The following is a 17,178-nucleotide window of genomic DNA, read 5'->3' as shown; positions in this document are numbered from 1 at the left end:
AACCGTGTTAGTCTGAATCTGTAAAAAGCAACAGAGGGTCCTGTGGCACCTTTGAGACTAACAGAAGTACTGGGAGCATAAGCTTTCGTGGGTAAGAACCTCACTTCTTCAGATGCATGTCTTGCATCTGAAGAAGTGAGGTTCTTACCCACGAAAGCTTATGCTCCCAGTACTTCTGTTAGTCTCAAAGGTGCCACAGGACCCTCTGTTGCGTTTTGTTCAGAGTTATGAACAACTTCCATTCCCGAGCTTCTACTGTATTATGAAACTGCGCTTTGTAACGGAGCTTCTACTGTATTATGAAAATCCCTTTACTAGTGTCTAGGGCTCCAAAACTTACATTTCATGCAGCTTCCATTTAACAAAGCAGTCTATTCATTTTATTTTAAATATACCAATAAGTAGCACAGGTCAAATTTCAATGTTAGAATTACTTTGTTCCAGTTCGGTTCAATAATATTAAATCTCAGTTATACTTTTAGAAGTGATGAGTTTGGTTTACATTTTACCTGGCATTCAAGCAGTTTAGGCATTAAAACAGCTGGCTTCCCTTCCTCAAGCAGTGCAAGCAGAGAGGCATAGTAAATAGATGGCAGTGAAGGTCCCTGTGGAAAACTATAATGTTATAAACAAGCCACATGGCATCTTAAACGTAAAGGAGGACAGAGTCAGCACATTATGCTAACTTTGTAAAACATTGAGCTATTTGACTCAGGAAAACTAAACTATTCCTCCACCCGGCCATACGAGTTCACTAAGCTTTCTATCACTGTTTTTGTATCATACCCAGCACTGTAGTATCTCGGCATGTTCCATAAAATAGTATGAACAATTCTCTACATTTATCTACTGCCTACCTAGAGATAATCTTAATAAGCATGTGGCTTTTTACTCAACCTTTATACAAGACAATTTAGATACGAACAAATCTAAAGTGGTAAGATGTGTACTGGGGAGGATGGACTGCTTACATAACAGTTCTTCTCCAACACTGATTTCTATGCATACTAGTATTTTACCTTGACCTTTAGCCAAATAAAGACAGTGACAACTATAAGTTTAGTTAATATTTCAACAGGAACATTAAGTGAGCATTATTTTATAACATTCTAGTGCAAGTTCATCTGTGCTAAGTTTTTTCACAGATATCCTGAGAAACACAAGAACTCTAGAAGGGTGGTAATCTTATAATTTAGTGTCAAGGTTTTGGACAGAAAAAAAAAGTGAACCATTATTTGTGAAAAGTTTTTTTTAATCTTTCACAGCTTTCTGGTCAAGCATTTACCATATCTTTTGATGCTGCCCAATGAATGATTATGGAGATGGTGAAGGTCTATAAGCAGTAGGGAAAATAACTGGAAGTTGAGGGAGGTGGCAAGGAAGAGGAATAGTTATATTGGATCAGACTGAAGGTCCAGCCAATCTGGTGGATTTTCTCCAGTGGCTAGTATTAGATGCTAGAGAAGTGTAAAATGATCAAACAATTACACATGAGTATGAATCAGGCAATTGCCTATGAACCCTCGTGCTTCACAGCATGTATTATGCCAGGGGTGGCCAACCTGAGCCTGAGAAGGAGCCAGAATTTACCAATGTACATTGGTAAAGAGCCACAGTAATACATCAGCAGGCCTCCCCCCCCCCACCCCCATCAGCTCCCCCAGCCACCAGCAGCTCTGCCAATCAGCGCCTCCCCCTCCCTATCAGCTGTTTCCTGGTGTGCAGGAGGCTGGGGGGGGAGGGGGAAGGGAGATTAGCGAGGGCACGGCAGGCTCAGGGGAGGGGGCAGGAAGAGGTGAGTGGGGGGCAGGGACTGTGGCAGAGCCAGGGGTTGAGCAGTGAGCACGCCCTGGCACATTGGAGAGATGTGCCTGTAGCTCCAGCCCTGGAGTCGGTGCCTACACAAGAAGCCGCATATTAACTTCTGAAGAGCCGCACGTGGCTCTGGAGCCACAGGTTGGCCACTCCTGTATTATGCTTTTTGAGAGAGGTAGCCAAATATTACACTTCTGCATCTGTGACGCTCTCATTAAAGAGACCAGAGTGCATCACATCAACCCCAAATTGGTGAATTCAGGGGAGCATAAATAGTTAGAATTTGTTCTCTGTAAGCAAAAAACAATGATGGGATGTAGAAAATGGATTGTTCTACAAACAGTCTCAGAGAATACTAACAATCATCCCCATGATTAGGGCTAATAGTCATCCTCCAGAGTTGAGGAGATTCCAACTTTTTTTTTTTTTTTTTAATTTTATTTATTAAATAAAGTAACTGGGCTTTGCAGATCCAGCCAGTCTGCTGAGGAACTGTCCTTTCCTTGTAATGCAGGACACTCTCTCCATTGATGCTTTGTATAGTTGGCTTCCAAAGAGGCTAAACTTTAGCACAGTCTAAAAATTCAGACTGCATTCTTTAAAAAGCAGTCTTACAAAATCTAATAAAAACGTATTTTCAAATTATTTTCCCAATTGGATTAAGTATTTGCTTGGACTGTTTACAGTCCAAACATTGCTGCATTATTCTGTGCAAGAGTGAGACTGCTAGTATGTTCTCATTAGCCAAATTAAGAGAGAGGCTAAGTAAACTATTCAAACTGAGTATTTTAAAGATTAACTAACATTGTAGATTATAATAAGTAAGGACATTGGATAGCTTGACAAGTGCTCCTTTGTAAAAGGAAGTCATAGAATATCTATTGCTTCTCTCCATTTAAGAGGGGGAAAAATGGAGATAATCTGGACTTCCTTCCACAATTCTGAGTATTTAAACTTCCAGACTACTTAAGTACACAAGTGAACTGGTAAATGGTCTAACTTAAAGTTCATTGCTTAAATGCAATGCAGAAATTCTGCAGAAGTTTAATAAAATGTTTTAAATAACCCCTCATCCAATGGTACCCAAAGTAACTTATTTTATAAAGTGACATGTTCGCTAAACTGCATGCCTGAACTCCTTAGCCAGAGAGGTGTTGTGCTTTCGGGATATATTGCTGGGTGTTTCTGAACATTCAGGGACAATATTGTTATGATTTGCAAACACAAGGGGAGAAGCAAAATACAATTGTTGAAGTCAACAACTTCCTCTATTGTCCTGTTTGAAATTTAAGGGTAAGGGATGCCAAAACATGTGACTTTGCTAATACAGTAAACCCCAGCTAATGAAAACATGTTTACCATATATTTGCTAAGCACGAATAGTACTACAGATCAACGCTGTGGATATAATTATTAGGACTATTCAGGTGCCAATTCCTTCCTCTATTAGAGATTTGTTATTCTCTATTTTAAAAGCAACACTTAAGGTTAAAAATATGGAAACTCACAAAAAGAATCCTGTATAGTAACAGATACCTAGAGAATATAAACAAGTATACCTAGTTGCAAGGAAGAGGCTCTCTGAAAGGTACAAGTTCTAGCCACAGGAAAAATAGGATCACCCCAAAATATTCCCTGAGATCTAATATGATGCTATAGTTAGCTCAACAACTTTCCTAAAGAGCCTTTAAGCTCACTGGTCTATTTGTGAATTCCTCACCCACCCTGATTTCCAAAACCAAATATTCAATATAAAACAGAAAAACGGGGCCATTAGAATACAAGTGGAACAGCAGCACGACAGTTCTACGGTTGTGTTAGGGAGCGAAGACAGACACTTAACCATGACTCCTCTGCAACAATCATGATATTAAGAACTTCCTCCACTTCTCTCAACTAGGCCGGTTACTCTTGACAGGTTTAATTCTTTGGGTGGAGGGAAGAGGAACTTCTGCTGGGGCAGGGGGAGTTATCCTACCCTTTTCCAGAAAATATTGACTGATGTAGCCCCAAAAGGCAGATTTGGGCATCCCAGATTCCGGATTCTTAGATAAGGTCAGAAGGAACGATTGTGATCATCAAGCCTGATGTATCTGTGTAACATAGGCCATAGGACTTCCTTGAATTATTTGAACTAAAGCATCTTTTAGAAGAAAAAAAAAAAAAATCTAGTCTTGATGAAACTTTTTTTTTTTCAGTGATGGATTACCAATCACAGCCCCTGGGTGAATTGTTCCAATGGTTCATTATCCTCGCCGGTTAAAAATTCACCTCATTTCCCATCTGAATTTGTCTAGCTTTAGTTCCAGACATTGGGTCTTGTTATACCTTTGTCACTGTAGAATCCGGTTATCCAATTTCTATTATTCCCTATGTAGGTATTTATGAACTGTGATCAAGCCACCCCTCAACTTTTTCTTTGACAAACTAAACAGATAGACTCAAGGAGCTCAAATCACTATAAGGCATGTTTTCCAGCCCTATAATCATTTGTGTGGCTCTTCTCTGAAGACTCTCCAATTTATTAACATCCTTCTTTAATTGTTGACAGCAGAACTGGACACAGTATTCCAGCAGCGGTGGCACCAGCACCAAATACAGAGGTAATCTAGCCTACTTACTTTGACTGAAGATTCCTCTCATTATACATCCAAGAACAGCTTCATGCTGGGAGTTTATATTAAGCCAATTATCTGCCATGACCTTGTGTCCTTTTCAGTCACTGATTTCCATCCTGTAAGTATGGTCTGCATTTTTAGTTTCTAGATGCATACTTTAGATTTGATCATATTAAAGACTAGAGAGTTTATTTGCACCCAGTTTACCAAGCAATCCAGAACACTGCACCACTGACCTGTCCTCTTCATTATTTACCACGCTCTGATCGTTGGGTCATCTGCAAACATTAGCAGTGATGATTTTATATTTTCTTCTAGGTCATTAACATTTTTATCAAATAGGGCCAAGAATCAATTCCTGGCCCTATGCTACAGAACCACACTGGAAAACACACCTGCTTGATGATGGTTCCCTGTTTATAGTTACTTATTAAATGGCTTAAAAACTGGCTGGACATACCAAGTCAACATGGTATACTGAGACCATTCTAGTTTTTTTTTTTTTTTTTTTAAAATCAAAATGTCATGTGGTACCAAGTCAAATGCCTTGAAGATAATATAGGAGGTTTACCTTTATCAGACCTGTAATCTCAAAACAAGATAATTGCTAACCAACATGGGTTTATGGAAACTAGATCTTGTCTAACTGGATATATTACTCCCCCTTAATTCTATATTTAACTGAGTACCATATCAATTGTTAGTTTTTTGTCCAGGACTGATGTGAGGCTCACAGGCCTAGAGTACCTAGGTTGTCCCATTTACCCTTTTTAAATAGCGGCACAACATTAGCTTTCTTCCAGTGTTCCAAGTCTTGCTAAAAATCCTAACATTACTGGCCTAGCAAGCTCCTCTTCCATCTTTTAAAACTCTTGGAATGCAAGTTAACCAGACTTGCTGCTTTAAGCTTTCGTAGCTACTGTTCAACATCCTAAGCTATTATGGATGGAAAGTGTTTCATCAACACCTCATCTAGCTTCTCCTCCCAAATATAGAACAAAAAGTATTTATTAAACACATCTGCCTTGTCTGCATTATTGCTAATCCTATCATTTTCATTTAGTAATGGACCAATATCCTTTCGCTCCTTATATAGTTAAAAATACTCATGGTTCTTAGCGCTGATTAAATTATGCATGTAGCTTCCAACGAGGTTGGGGCTTGTATATTAGGCAGAGGCATGCTGTCTAAAAGGGAAGGGAGGTAGCCAACCTGGGAGTAGGAACAGATATCCTGCAGTGTGAAGCAGGATAGCTAGGATGAACAGGCAATCTAGGAAAGGAGGAATTTGGATGTTCCCCATAAGGTAGATGAGACAGCTTGAAGAGAATCTTGGCATGCACACATGGCGGGCTGGATCATTACACTCTCTTCCTTCCCCACCACCAGACCGCTACTGTGATGTTCTGAGGCCACAATGTAAACGCATCAGCTGCAGGGAGTCAGGATCTCAGAACTTCCCAGTACTCTATACCATAATACTACTAGTTTTTAAATGTAAACCGGCCACTAGCAACAATTTAACTTTGATAGGCAACGCAAGTGTGGGTTAGTGTTATTATGAGAACTTATGCATTTCCTGATACTCCGTAAGCTATTAAAGTAATAAGGTTGTAGATAAAAAGTAATAAATACCAGCAATACCTAACTCTTATCTAGTGCTTTTCATCTGCCAATCTCGAAATGCTTTAAAAAGGAGTTCAGGATCATCATCCCCATTTTACAATGCAGGAACAGCAGTACGGAGAGGTAAAAAGATTAATTTCTTAGTGCATGTATTTTTCTATTTTAGATTTGTTAAGTTGTGGCTCTGCACTCTATTGGATTTTTGAAGTGGCTCTTCAATTGTTAAGTTGGTGGAATGCCACAGCAGTGAACAAATCCACACTCGCTTGATTTTAATGAAGATTTTCAGATGATCTAATTACGACAACGCTTCTCCCGCCCCACCACTTTGAAAAGCCTCACATTAAGTGGCACAAACATTTCTTAAAAGATTTGACAGACAGAAAAGAGTAACAAAATGGCTACATCAGCACAGGAGTTCACATCCATTTTAAAGTTTAACGACCAGGAACTTATGTATTAGTGACATTAGTTCTGCTGAGGGGCTGGTCTGTCTGTTTTGATTGTTCTAGCTGCACATAGAATGAGTGATTAGTGAAGAACCTTTCAAGGACTTTGTAATCATTTCTCTGGGGTCACATCTTTCATACTCCACCAAGGGCGGTCTTTCTTCTGCATTTGTACAGCACCTGGCATAATAGGTTCTTGATCGATGACTAGACTCCTAGATATACCAAATACATTTGTATTACTGTATTGTCTACTTTTCCCACTGCATGGGCAGAAAAAAAAAAAAAGACTAAAGTGTCTTACAGGAGACTCTTTGGGCTTATATTTTAAGGTGAAAGTATGCGCTTTCCAGTTAGCCATTCATAACCTTGGTTACGTTTTGAATAATGAACTGAAAGTGCAAAGTTCCTTATTGTGCAAATTAGCACAGACCGAATTGTGGTGCTGAAGAAGTTTATCTTTAAGCATTGGCGTACTGTATGTCAGTGACACCTCAAAACTGAAGATCTATTTCAACCAATGGCATCAGAGCCACAATATCATTCCAAGGCTGACATCGTGCTGCTTGTTGTGACATTCTATCTTCTTGACTTAATGTTTCCATGCAGCATGCAATGAAAAATCCCAGTGAGAAGAAAGCACTATTAGGACATCCTGATGCAGTTTTGTGACTCTGAATTTGTTCAACAGTATTTCTCTACTCCTCTTTCCCATGTTCTCGGTGGGAGGTGCTATGTTGGAGGTTTTTCGCCTTCCTCCGCAGCATAGGGCAGGGGTCGCTAGCTGGAGGATTCTCTGCTACTTGAAGTCTCTAAACCACAGGATTTGGGGACTTCAACAGCAGAGTCAAGGGAAAGGGTTGGGATGGCTTTGTGGCCTGCATCATCCGGGAGGTCAGACTAGATGATCATAATGGTCCCTTCTGACCTTAAAGTCTAGGAGTTCCCTTCTCCAGAGAAAAAAAAAAAAAAAAAAAAAAAAAAAAAAAGGACAGCTATCCAAAAATCTCTAGGAGAAAGCCTAGGGAGTCAAGAATTTTTGTTCAATACTCCCAAAGCCTAGCTGGAGTCTGCGAGCATGGGAAGCACTCTTGGGATCAAAGCTTTGCTCAGATATCAGATCAGTAGACTTCAAGAGCCACAGAAGGAGGGCACCAGAAAACTATTACTGCATACAGAGCACTATTTGAAAGGACCTCCTCTTTCACGGCCTTTAATAAGGCCAAGAAGGTACATTTTTCAGAGCAGTCTCTTCCTTCCTTTTATTATAAGGAACAATAGAGAGGAGGTAGTGTTCTGTTCTTAACTCACTGAAGGCCAAAACCATAAAAAGGATTAAAAAAAGAAGATAAGTTAATGGAGAATTGGTCCATCAATGGCTATGAGGCAGAAGGGTCAGGGATGCAACACCATGCTTTAAGTGTCCCTGGTCACTGTTTGCCAGAAGCGGATAGTGGACGACGGGATGGATTGATGATTGCCTGTTGTGTTTGTTCCCTCTGAAGCATGTGGCATTGGCCATTGTCAGAAGACTGGATACTGGGCTAGACGGACCATTGGTCTGACCCAGTATGGCCGTCTTATGTTAACTCCATCAAAAACTCAAAGCTCTTTCTTAGGCAGTGGTTCTCTAGGTAGTTCATTGGGAAGACCACTTTATAAAAGAAAAATTTCACCAAGACTCCAGCACATGATTCTCCAAAGTAAATTCAAGACACACATTAAACTAAAATTAATGGTGAGCACAGATCAATAACCTAAAAAGGTAAAAATATTTTTCACAGCCAGGTTATCCCAAAACCAAGCACTACAAATGCAGGAAATTCAGAGCTAAGTTTAAACCCGAAAAACTCAAAACATGTTAAAATATGGAAATACAGTTAGGCACCCAAACAACCTTAATTCTGCACTGTAGCAATGCCATGCAATAACCATATTAAGAGCACATTAAAATGTGTGTTCAGCATTACTGAAAACTGACTTTGAAAGGCTCTCCCCTCCCACCTTCATTTTCCCCCGTGAGAACACTAGAGATCAGAATTAAGGTGATTTTTGGGTACCTCAACTACACTTTCCCCAACATGCTGATGATTTGGGTGGCAGGGGTTGGCGTGGACCTCAGAATCTGCATTCACCACCATTTTGCACTTGCTCAGCCTACTGTTGAACTGCTCCCTACTGCTGTTCAGGTGGCTGGTGTATAGCTTCCTGAGCCATGGGAGACAGGGGTTGGTTGGGTCTCCCAGGATCACTACTGGCATTTCGACATCAATGGTTATTTTACAATCTGGAAAGAAAGTCCCCGATTCTGCTTTCTGAATAGACCTGTGTTCCTAAAGATGTGCACGTCATGCACCTTTCTTGACCATCCTACGTTGATGTCCTGTGATCTACCAGCTCCTGCAACACCATTGAAAAGTATCCGTCACTATTTATGTACACTTTGGCAAGGTGGTCTGGTACCAAGATAGGGATATGCATGCCATGTATTGCCCCGTGGAAGTTAGGGAACCGCAGCGTGACAAAAATCATCCACTATGTCCTGTGTGTTGCCCAGAGTCACTACCCTTCTTAGGGGAAGTTGATTAATGGCCCTCCACACTTGGATCACAACAGCTCCTATGGTGCATTTACAAACTCCAAATTGATTCCCCACAGACCGGTAGCAGTCTGGCATTGCAAGCTTCCAGAGCGTGATCGCCGCTTGCTTCTCCACTACCAGAGCAGGACTCATTTTACTATTGCTGTGCTTCAGGCCTGGGGAAAACTGTGCACAAAGTTCCTGGAAATTGGCCTTACACATTCAGAAGTTCTGCAGCCACTGCTCGTCATCCCATAGTTGCATAATGAGGCGATCCCACCACTCAGTGCTGGTTTCCCAGGACCAGAAACAGGGCTCCACCATATCCAGTTGCTGCACAACTGCCAGCAGCAACTGGGAATTGTTTCATTCCATGGCTTACAGCAGGACTGCTTGAGTGACATTGCAATGTTCTGCATGTTGGCTCCTGTCTCAGGTCTGGAAATACTGCAGGATAAGGCGCGAAGCGTTTGTAGTAAGAACAGCCATATTGTGTCAGACCAAAGGTCCATCTAGCCCAGTATCCTGTCCTCCGATAGTGGCCAATGCCAGGTGCCCCAGAAAGAATGAACAGAACAGGTAATTCAAATGAACCATCCTTTGTCGCTCATTCCCAGCTTCTGGCAAACAGAGGCTAGAGGCACCATCCCAGCTCACAATAGTGCACAATAGTGCACAGCTGAGCAGGGTCCATGCTTCCTGGGCTATAGCATATGCATGGCTAAGCCAGGGTGTCAAAAAAAAAAAAAAAAAAAAAAAAAAAAAAGTGGGGAAAAACTTTTTTTTTTCCCGGGTGTTTGCCATTGATCTCAAGGGAGGGAGGAAACTACATCATTGGAGGTCAAAGCCATGTTCCCATTCCCCGCTGCAACAATGTTTTGGTCCCATGAGGCATTGCAAGCCCATCTCAAAACCCCCTGCAGCTAGTTGCACTGTGGGCTAGCTACCCAGAGTGCACTTCTCTGTGCATCCATGCAAGCACTGATAGTGAGATCGCAATGACTGACTTAATCAATGCAGTGGTTGGAGGTCAACTTGAATTGACAACTTTGCAGTGTAGAGATGCCCTCAGTGTACAATGGAGGCAAGACAGTAATGCCACAGGGCCTGTGAAGCACTGATGCTCAAATTGTGACCATGAAACCTTTGAAGAGTAGTGAGAGCTGGGCCATGTAATCTACCAAGAGATCTCATAGGGCACATTACTACCAACAGAACTTTTGCATACAGATTAGCTTTAAAAGGATGGTGATCCCTTGAGTTATTTTTGAAGTCGCAATGACCCCACTCAAGAGTAATCTGAGCTGTTTACTTGAGCCTGTCAGGGATAGGGATAAAACAGGTTAGCTGCGACCTAATTTATTCAAAACATAGCCAAACAAGATTTCAATTAATGTTCTTTATAAGGAAAGTTTGAAGAGATTATTCTGCTACTAAAATCATTTGGTGCAAAGGCTGACATGCTAAATTTATAAAAGGGATGCAGTTTTTAATTCTAATAGATTTACTTGTAAAATTCTCAGGAAAGTCACTCAGTATGCAAAGTAAGTGTTGTAAATTTAAAGGGGGGGAGGGTCTAAAGAAGGATGTGGTAGGAAGTACAGGAGCTGAAGGATGACATACTATAAGATTAAAGACTCTTCATTCAAGTCCTCTCCCCCCACTATAAGTGATAATGACAACTGTGTCCAGGCCTCCATTTCTTCCTATACCTCACCTGAGAATTTTGAGTTAGGTAGGTAAAATTTTTGTAGGAAATTTTTTAAAAATACAGAGCCAACAATACAGCACCAGGTGCCGTTATGCCAATCTAATTAAAAAGGTACTGCAAAGTAATGCTGTTTACTAGATATTTGCATTTTCAGCGTATGTACTTGAGCCTCTTAGTTCAACCAGGCTGGTAGGTTTTATTGGTTTGTAACCATCAGATTCAGGAGACTACCCTGCAGAAGGATGGGTCTCTTCTTCCATTTAACGGAGTCTGTCAGTTAAGTATGGGATATTACAGGTCATCTTAGCTAAAGTAACTTGCATAACAAACAAAACAGACATGCATTGCTTCTCTTCCCGCCACCCCCCAGCAGATGGCTGCATGCATTAGAGCAGCAGTTCTCAAATTTTAGCAAGCGGAAGACTGGATTTAAAAATTTTCATGGGCCGCCAAGACCCCTACTTAGCCCCCACTCCACCCCTTCCCCCAAGGTCCCACCCCCACCCCTCCTCTTTCTGCCCCCTCGCCGCTCCTAACTGTTCCCTGGCATGCAGGTGGCTCTAGGAGGGAGGGGTAAAAGTTGATCCAGGGCCAGTGCACCTTGCGCCCCCCTCCCCAGCCCTGTGGCAGCTCCCTGCCCCCTTTTTGGCACCTCCAAATCTTGGCGCCCCAGGCAACTGCCTAGTTGGCCTAAATGGTAGCACCGGCCCTGAGTTGATCAGTGGGGCTCACAGACCCCCTGGAGTACCCTCATGGACCCCCCAGTTTGAGAAACACTGCATTAGAGGACAGAAATTTTTAAGTAACAGAGTACAGTAACTCCTAACTTAAAGTCGTCCCGGTTAACGCAGTTACGTTGTTGATCAATTAGGGAACATGCTCGTTTAAAGTTGTGTAATGCTCCCTTCTAACGTTGTTTGGCAGCTGCCTGCTTTGTCTACTGCTTGCAGGAAGAGCAGCCTGTTGCAGCTAGCTGGTGGGAGCTTGGAACCAGGGTGGACCAGCAGCCCCCCTAAGTTCCCTGTGCAGCAGCCGCCCAGCAGGCTAGCAATTGCAGCTGTCCCTCCCCTCACTGCCATGTTCTGCTCCTGCCCTCTGCCTTGGAGCTGCTCCCCGAGACTCCTGCTTGTTGTGCGGGGGGGGGAGGGAAGGAAGAGGGGGGCTAATGTCAGGGTGTCCCTGTCCCCCCTGCTCCTGCACCCTGCTTACCCCATCTTCCATAGAGCGGGGCGGACACACCAGGGCTCAGGACGGAGAGAGCTTCCAGCAGCTGTGGTCTCAGCAAGCTGATCTAATTAACAAGGCAGTGTACTTAAAGGGGAAATGCGCATATCTCCCTCCATTCCTGCTGCCTTGCAGAGCGAGAGAGTTAACCCTTGAGGGCTCAGCCAATTGCTAGTTCATCATTTAGCAGTAAGGGAAATATCCCACCCTCTGATTCCTCCACCTCAACCAAGCTTCACAATCATCACTGTGTACCAGTATTAAATAGATTGTTTAAAACTTTATATAGATATATTAATATCTATATAGAGTCTTGTCTGGTGAAAAAAATTTCCCTGGATCCTAACCCCCTCATTTACATTAATTCTTATGGGGAAATTGGATTCGCTTAACACCGTTTCACTTGAAGTCGCATTTTTCAGGAACATAACTACAACGTTAAGCCTCTACTGTACATCATTTTCATAGCTTAAGGGACATGTTAAACCCTTCAAGTTCTTGCAGAATTCACTGCACCAAAGCTTTCTAAAAAATCTGCTACAGCTGCTGAATGTTAAGTCTCCAGGATTTTCTGACCACAGCACAATTTACCCCTGTCCACACAAATACTCCTTCTAGTAGCATCCCCAACCTCCACCACAGTCTGAGAGCAAAGCCACTTGTACCCTTCTCAGCCTCTAGACTGAATTCAAAGTCACTCTTACAAGTGTGTTGTGAGAAATTTATAGCTAAGGTCCTTCCAAATTCATGGTCCATTTTGGTCAATTTCACAGCCATAGGATTTTTAAAAATAGTAAATTTCATGATTTCAGCTATTTAAATCTGAAATTTCATAGTTGTGTAATTGTAGGGGTCCTGACCCAAAAAGAAGTTGTGGGGTCCACAAGGTTATTGTGGGTGCGAGGGGGTGTCCTGGTACTGCTACTCTTACTTCTGTGCTGCTGCTGGTAGCAGCGCTGCCTTTGGAGCAGGGTAGCTAGAGAATGGCAGCTGCTGGCTGGGAGCCCAGCTCTGAAGGCAGAGCCGCCACCAGGAGCCAAACAGAAGTATGGATGGCATGGTATGGTATTGCCACCCTTACTTCTGCACTGCTGCTGGCAGGACGCTGCCTTCAGAGCTGGGTGCCCAGCCAACAGTCACCGCTCTCCAGCCTCCCCCTCTCCTCCCCCAACTCTGAATGCAGTGCAGAAGTAAGGGTGGCAATACCACAACCCCCCTAAAATAACCTTTTGTGACTTCCTGCAACTGCCTTTTGGGTCAGGACCTCCAATTTGAGAAATGCTGGTCTCCCCCATGAAATTTGCATAGTAAAAGCATACAAGAGACCAGATTTCACGGTCTGTGATGTGTTTTTCATGGCGGTGAATTTGGTAGGGCCCTATTTATAGCCCAGGCACAATTACTGCCTACTATTTACTACAGCGATGAAGTCAGCTTTAAAACAAAAACCCACCACCCTTAGTCTTACAAAATTAAAGCCCATGCCACCCCCCAGCCCACATTTGCCCCAGCAGTATGAATAGAGGACTTTTAGCTTGCTCTCATTTTTTCCCCCCCAATACTCCCTCTTCCCCACCCCCATGCATACACACACACACACACAACCATATAAGGGGGAAGCTATTGCTGGTCCAGGGTTTCTTATTAAAATGAGAGGTTATTCTCTCCTATCACCACTTAGCGAGGGTCTCATCTGAGTGGCACTGTTCCATATAATCTCAGAGAAAAGGAAATGGGAATATTTAGTTAGTGGTCCAGCTCTGCAATAAAAAAAAAAAAAAAAAATCCAGTTACATTTAATCTGACTGCAGATACAAAACAGGTTAAAATGCTGTCCCACTTATTTGTTAATAAGGCATATGAAAACCATCACTGGTAGAAGGTTACAATGAGAACTGTATTTAATATGCTTGCATAACAAGACTACGTTCTAAAACATCAAGTCCTAACATTTAATCTGTAGTCCTCAGGTGATCAAAAAAAAAATCATAAAAATGTTTTGTTCCGAGTATTAGATGGCTAGCGGCTCCTAAACATTTGACACTAAGTCATAAATAACATTTCTACACAAGACGGTTTGTAGCCAATAGTTGATATTTCTTTAAAGAAAAAGTCTGTAAAGGAAAACGAGTGTTCCAGTGTCAGTTTCACTGACAACTGCAGTGCGTAAAAACACTGCAGTACCACATAACTGACCCAATTTCAAAATAGCAGTCGATGTACAATGTCTAAGTAACGGAGTCCAAAGAAATAAGATTAAAAGAGCAAAATGCATAATTTTACAGTGCATCCAGAAGCTAGTTTATGTCTTTATGAAAATGGTTCTTCATCAAGACACTCATTTTTGCCAGGATGACTTGTGTACTCATGTCAGTTTGTAGAATGTTCAATTTCTTTCCTCCTGGAAGGGGAGGAAACAACTAAGACCTCTACCTGCAGGAGTCTTCATCCACTAATCTATGGGTGACTTTTTATATCCTCTGCATCACATGCCCAATTCTTGAGGTCAGTAAGATCTCTTGTACAAATCATCCACACTACTCCTTAAGGTCAGAGGCATGGCTGTTAAATAACCCAAGTCTTGTACTCCTACCCCCAGAGGCAGACATGCTGCTTCTGCTATTTTCCTGACAGTGCAGGCTTGGAGTGAAATATGGAAAACCATGATCCCTTCCAAAACAATGTGGAGCACTACAACCAGGTGACCAGGCTGGCCCAAAGTCTGGGTCATGTTCTCCTGTGGGTTTACCCCAGGAATAGAGGAAGCTATGAAGGAAACTGTCACCTTGAGGAATCTACTCCAACCTACATAGGAAGAGATATTAATCCCCCACCAGAGCACAAGGTTTTAACTACATGAAATGTAGGCTACTTGGTGGTGACTATCAGATCCTCCATGAGGTTTCCTGGCTGTGCTGTTGTGGAAAAGCAGTAACCTCCCCATGAGTCATGCTGCCACTGTTCTCTCCCTCATCTTATTCTACTAGGAAAGGACAGTTCATTAACTTACAATTGCTGATGCAAACAGTATTAAATTATGCAGATTTACCAAAGGGAATCCTGCTGGTAACTGACAGCAGCCTGCCATGTACAGCAACTGTTTCTCTGGTTGGCCCATTTTCTGCCCACACACATATTTCTTCATCCCCTAAAGACAGAACCCAACTGTACACAATAGGCATGGAAGGCTTCCATGGGGTCACTGGACAGAAGGGTCATTTAAGAAGCACTACTTCCTCACTCTCCTCTGCAAGCCAGCCCATTAGGAGTGAATAGGTAGGTAAGTGGGTTCTTTTATCATCCTTGATAGAGTTCTGAAACACTACTGGGAAGACTTCTTTTTTTAAAAAAAATTCTACAATGTAAAAGATGCTCTGCAATGGCGGTCACTAACAGTCGATCATATTTTTTCCTTAAAAAAAGGGGGGGAGGGGGGAACAAAGACGATGAGATAGCAAACCCTGATTAAATTACTTTGGTTTATTGCTAAACACAAATTCTGGTTTCTTAAAAGCAGATTTGTGGCTAAATGTGCCTAAGTACCAGATATATGACCACATATAGTTTGAAGTACGACTGTTTTGGAAATAAGTAATGTAAAAAATTTGGCTGATTGATTAGCTACTGCCACCCACAGCGGTCTTCATTTTGACTACACTCCACAACACACTAGTTTGCACTGTATTAATGTTAATTAACAAAATCCAACGATAGTGTGTACAAATACCACTTTAAATGTGTGTCATTGATCGGGGGAGGGGGCGGGGGGAGGAATGGGAAAGCGAAAAGGAGATAATAGAAATGACCATTGCGGGTCATAGCTAGATAAGTGCTTTGGAATAAAAAAAAAAAAAAAAAGTATGTGAAGTGGAGAAGTATGGACATTGAGTGAAATTAATTAATTCTCTTCTATAAACCAACAGAAAGGCATAAGCTCCTGTTGCCTTATGGCACTGGGGTCTCCAAATAGCAGGTGCTGTCCAATATCAGGATGAGGCACATGAGTGTCATTTTGCATAGCCAGGTATAAACTGTTAAGGGCTTTAAAAACAAAAAATACCCAGCGACTGTTTAAAACCCATCCACCATTTATAGGCAGCAACCTGAAAATTTAGAAAGTAATAGGACTGAGGATGCTCAAGTCAGTGAGCAAAAACGTGCTGCTGCATTGTGAATAAGCTGCAACTGACAAGATTTCTGCTAAAATGGAATTCAACTAATTTAGTTATGGGGTGCTCTTGGGAGTTCAGCAGGTGATAAGGACACAGCGCAGGTAAACCATATTACTAAAAAACCTCTGTCTCCGAACGGGATCCTTCAATAAACAGGGACACAAAAGAAGAAAACCTTCATGATCACTTAAGGATATTGCCACCTGGATGCACTGGAGCAACCTCATCATCCTTGCTACTGGGAAGAGGCAAAGAATAAGCCACCAAAGGTCAATTGACAATAGCTATTCAACGGAATCCATATAAAATCAGTGCTACTCTGGCTCCATACTTGCTAAGTATTTCGCCAAGAGCTTTCCAAGGGTTGCACAGTATGGGAGAAGAGTTTATACCAACATTGCAATAGCTGGTTAATTGCTCTCCAGTATGAGCTATGCTTTCAAGTCATGGAGAATTTTATGTTTTGCATAGATTAAAATACATACCATAAAAAAGATCAAGTCAAAAATTGACTAGTCAAGGATGCATAGCCTTAGTTGTTCCCTTGCATGTATTACAACACTTTAATGAATACATGCTATTCCTTAAATTGTATACTAATTTTCTCTTCACCTTTACATACAGGTATTTAAAAGTACTGTAATCAGTCTTATAAAGAGTGATCTCTGCTTGTATAATTCAAGTAGATTAAGTCAGTTTCTCTTTGAGGCGGTTAGTATTGTCAATTTTTAAAGATGACTTACTCATGTAAAATTTTCCCATAACAATGCATCTCACCATAGTTTAAGACCTTGTGGAAAGCTATGGGGATCAGAATTATTTACAGTAGATGCAGATTTTAAAAAGTTATAAATCTTTAACTGTCAAAACATTGTATATTTTGACAGGCGGTGTTGACAAATATCCTTAAATCAAACTGGCAACTTCTCAAGCAGCCTCTCTTACTTTATCTGTAAATTTTAAATCACTGCAAATATTTGTC

At 41.8% G+C, this 17,178-nt stretch overlaps 1 protein-coding gene across 2 annotated transcripts in view; it reads right to left on the bottom strand.

The window, feature by feature from the left end:
* Positions 1-17,178, bottom strand: part of SLC45A4 (solute carrier family 45 member 4) — an 86,890-nt gene that overhangs the window by 49,853 nt on the left and 19,859 nt on the right. The window contains exon 1 of one of the 2 annotated variants that reach the window (XM_054017983.1): positions 510-578. The exons of the other annotated variant lie outside the window; for it this stretch is intronic. The gene's annotated coding sequence lies outside the window, so the exon portion shown is untranslated. Of the gene's footprint in view, positions 1-509; positions 579-17,178 lie in introns of those variants that run through there. 2 annotated transcript variants of the gene reach the window in all.

The sequence above is a fragment of the Malaclemys terrapin genome, chromosome 2 (genome assembly GCF_027887155.1).
Source record: "Malaclemys terrapin pileata isolate rMalTer1 chromosome 2, rMalTer1.hap1, whole genome shotgun sequence".
Taxonomy (NCBI): domain Eukaryota; kingdom Metazoa; phylum Chordata; order Testudines; family Emydidae; genus Malaclemys; species Malaclemys terrapin.
This window is presented reverse-complemented; position numbering and strand designations above follow the sequence as displayed.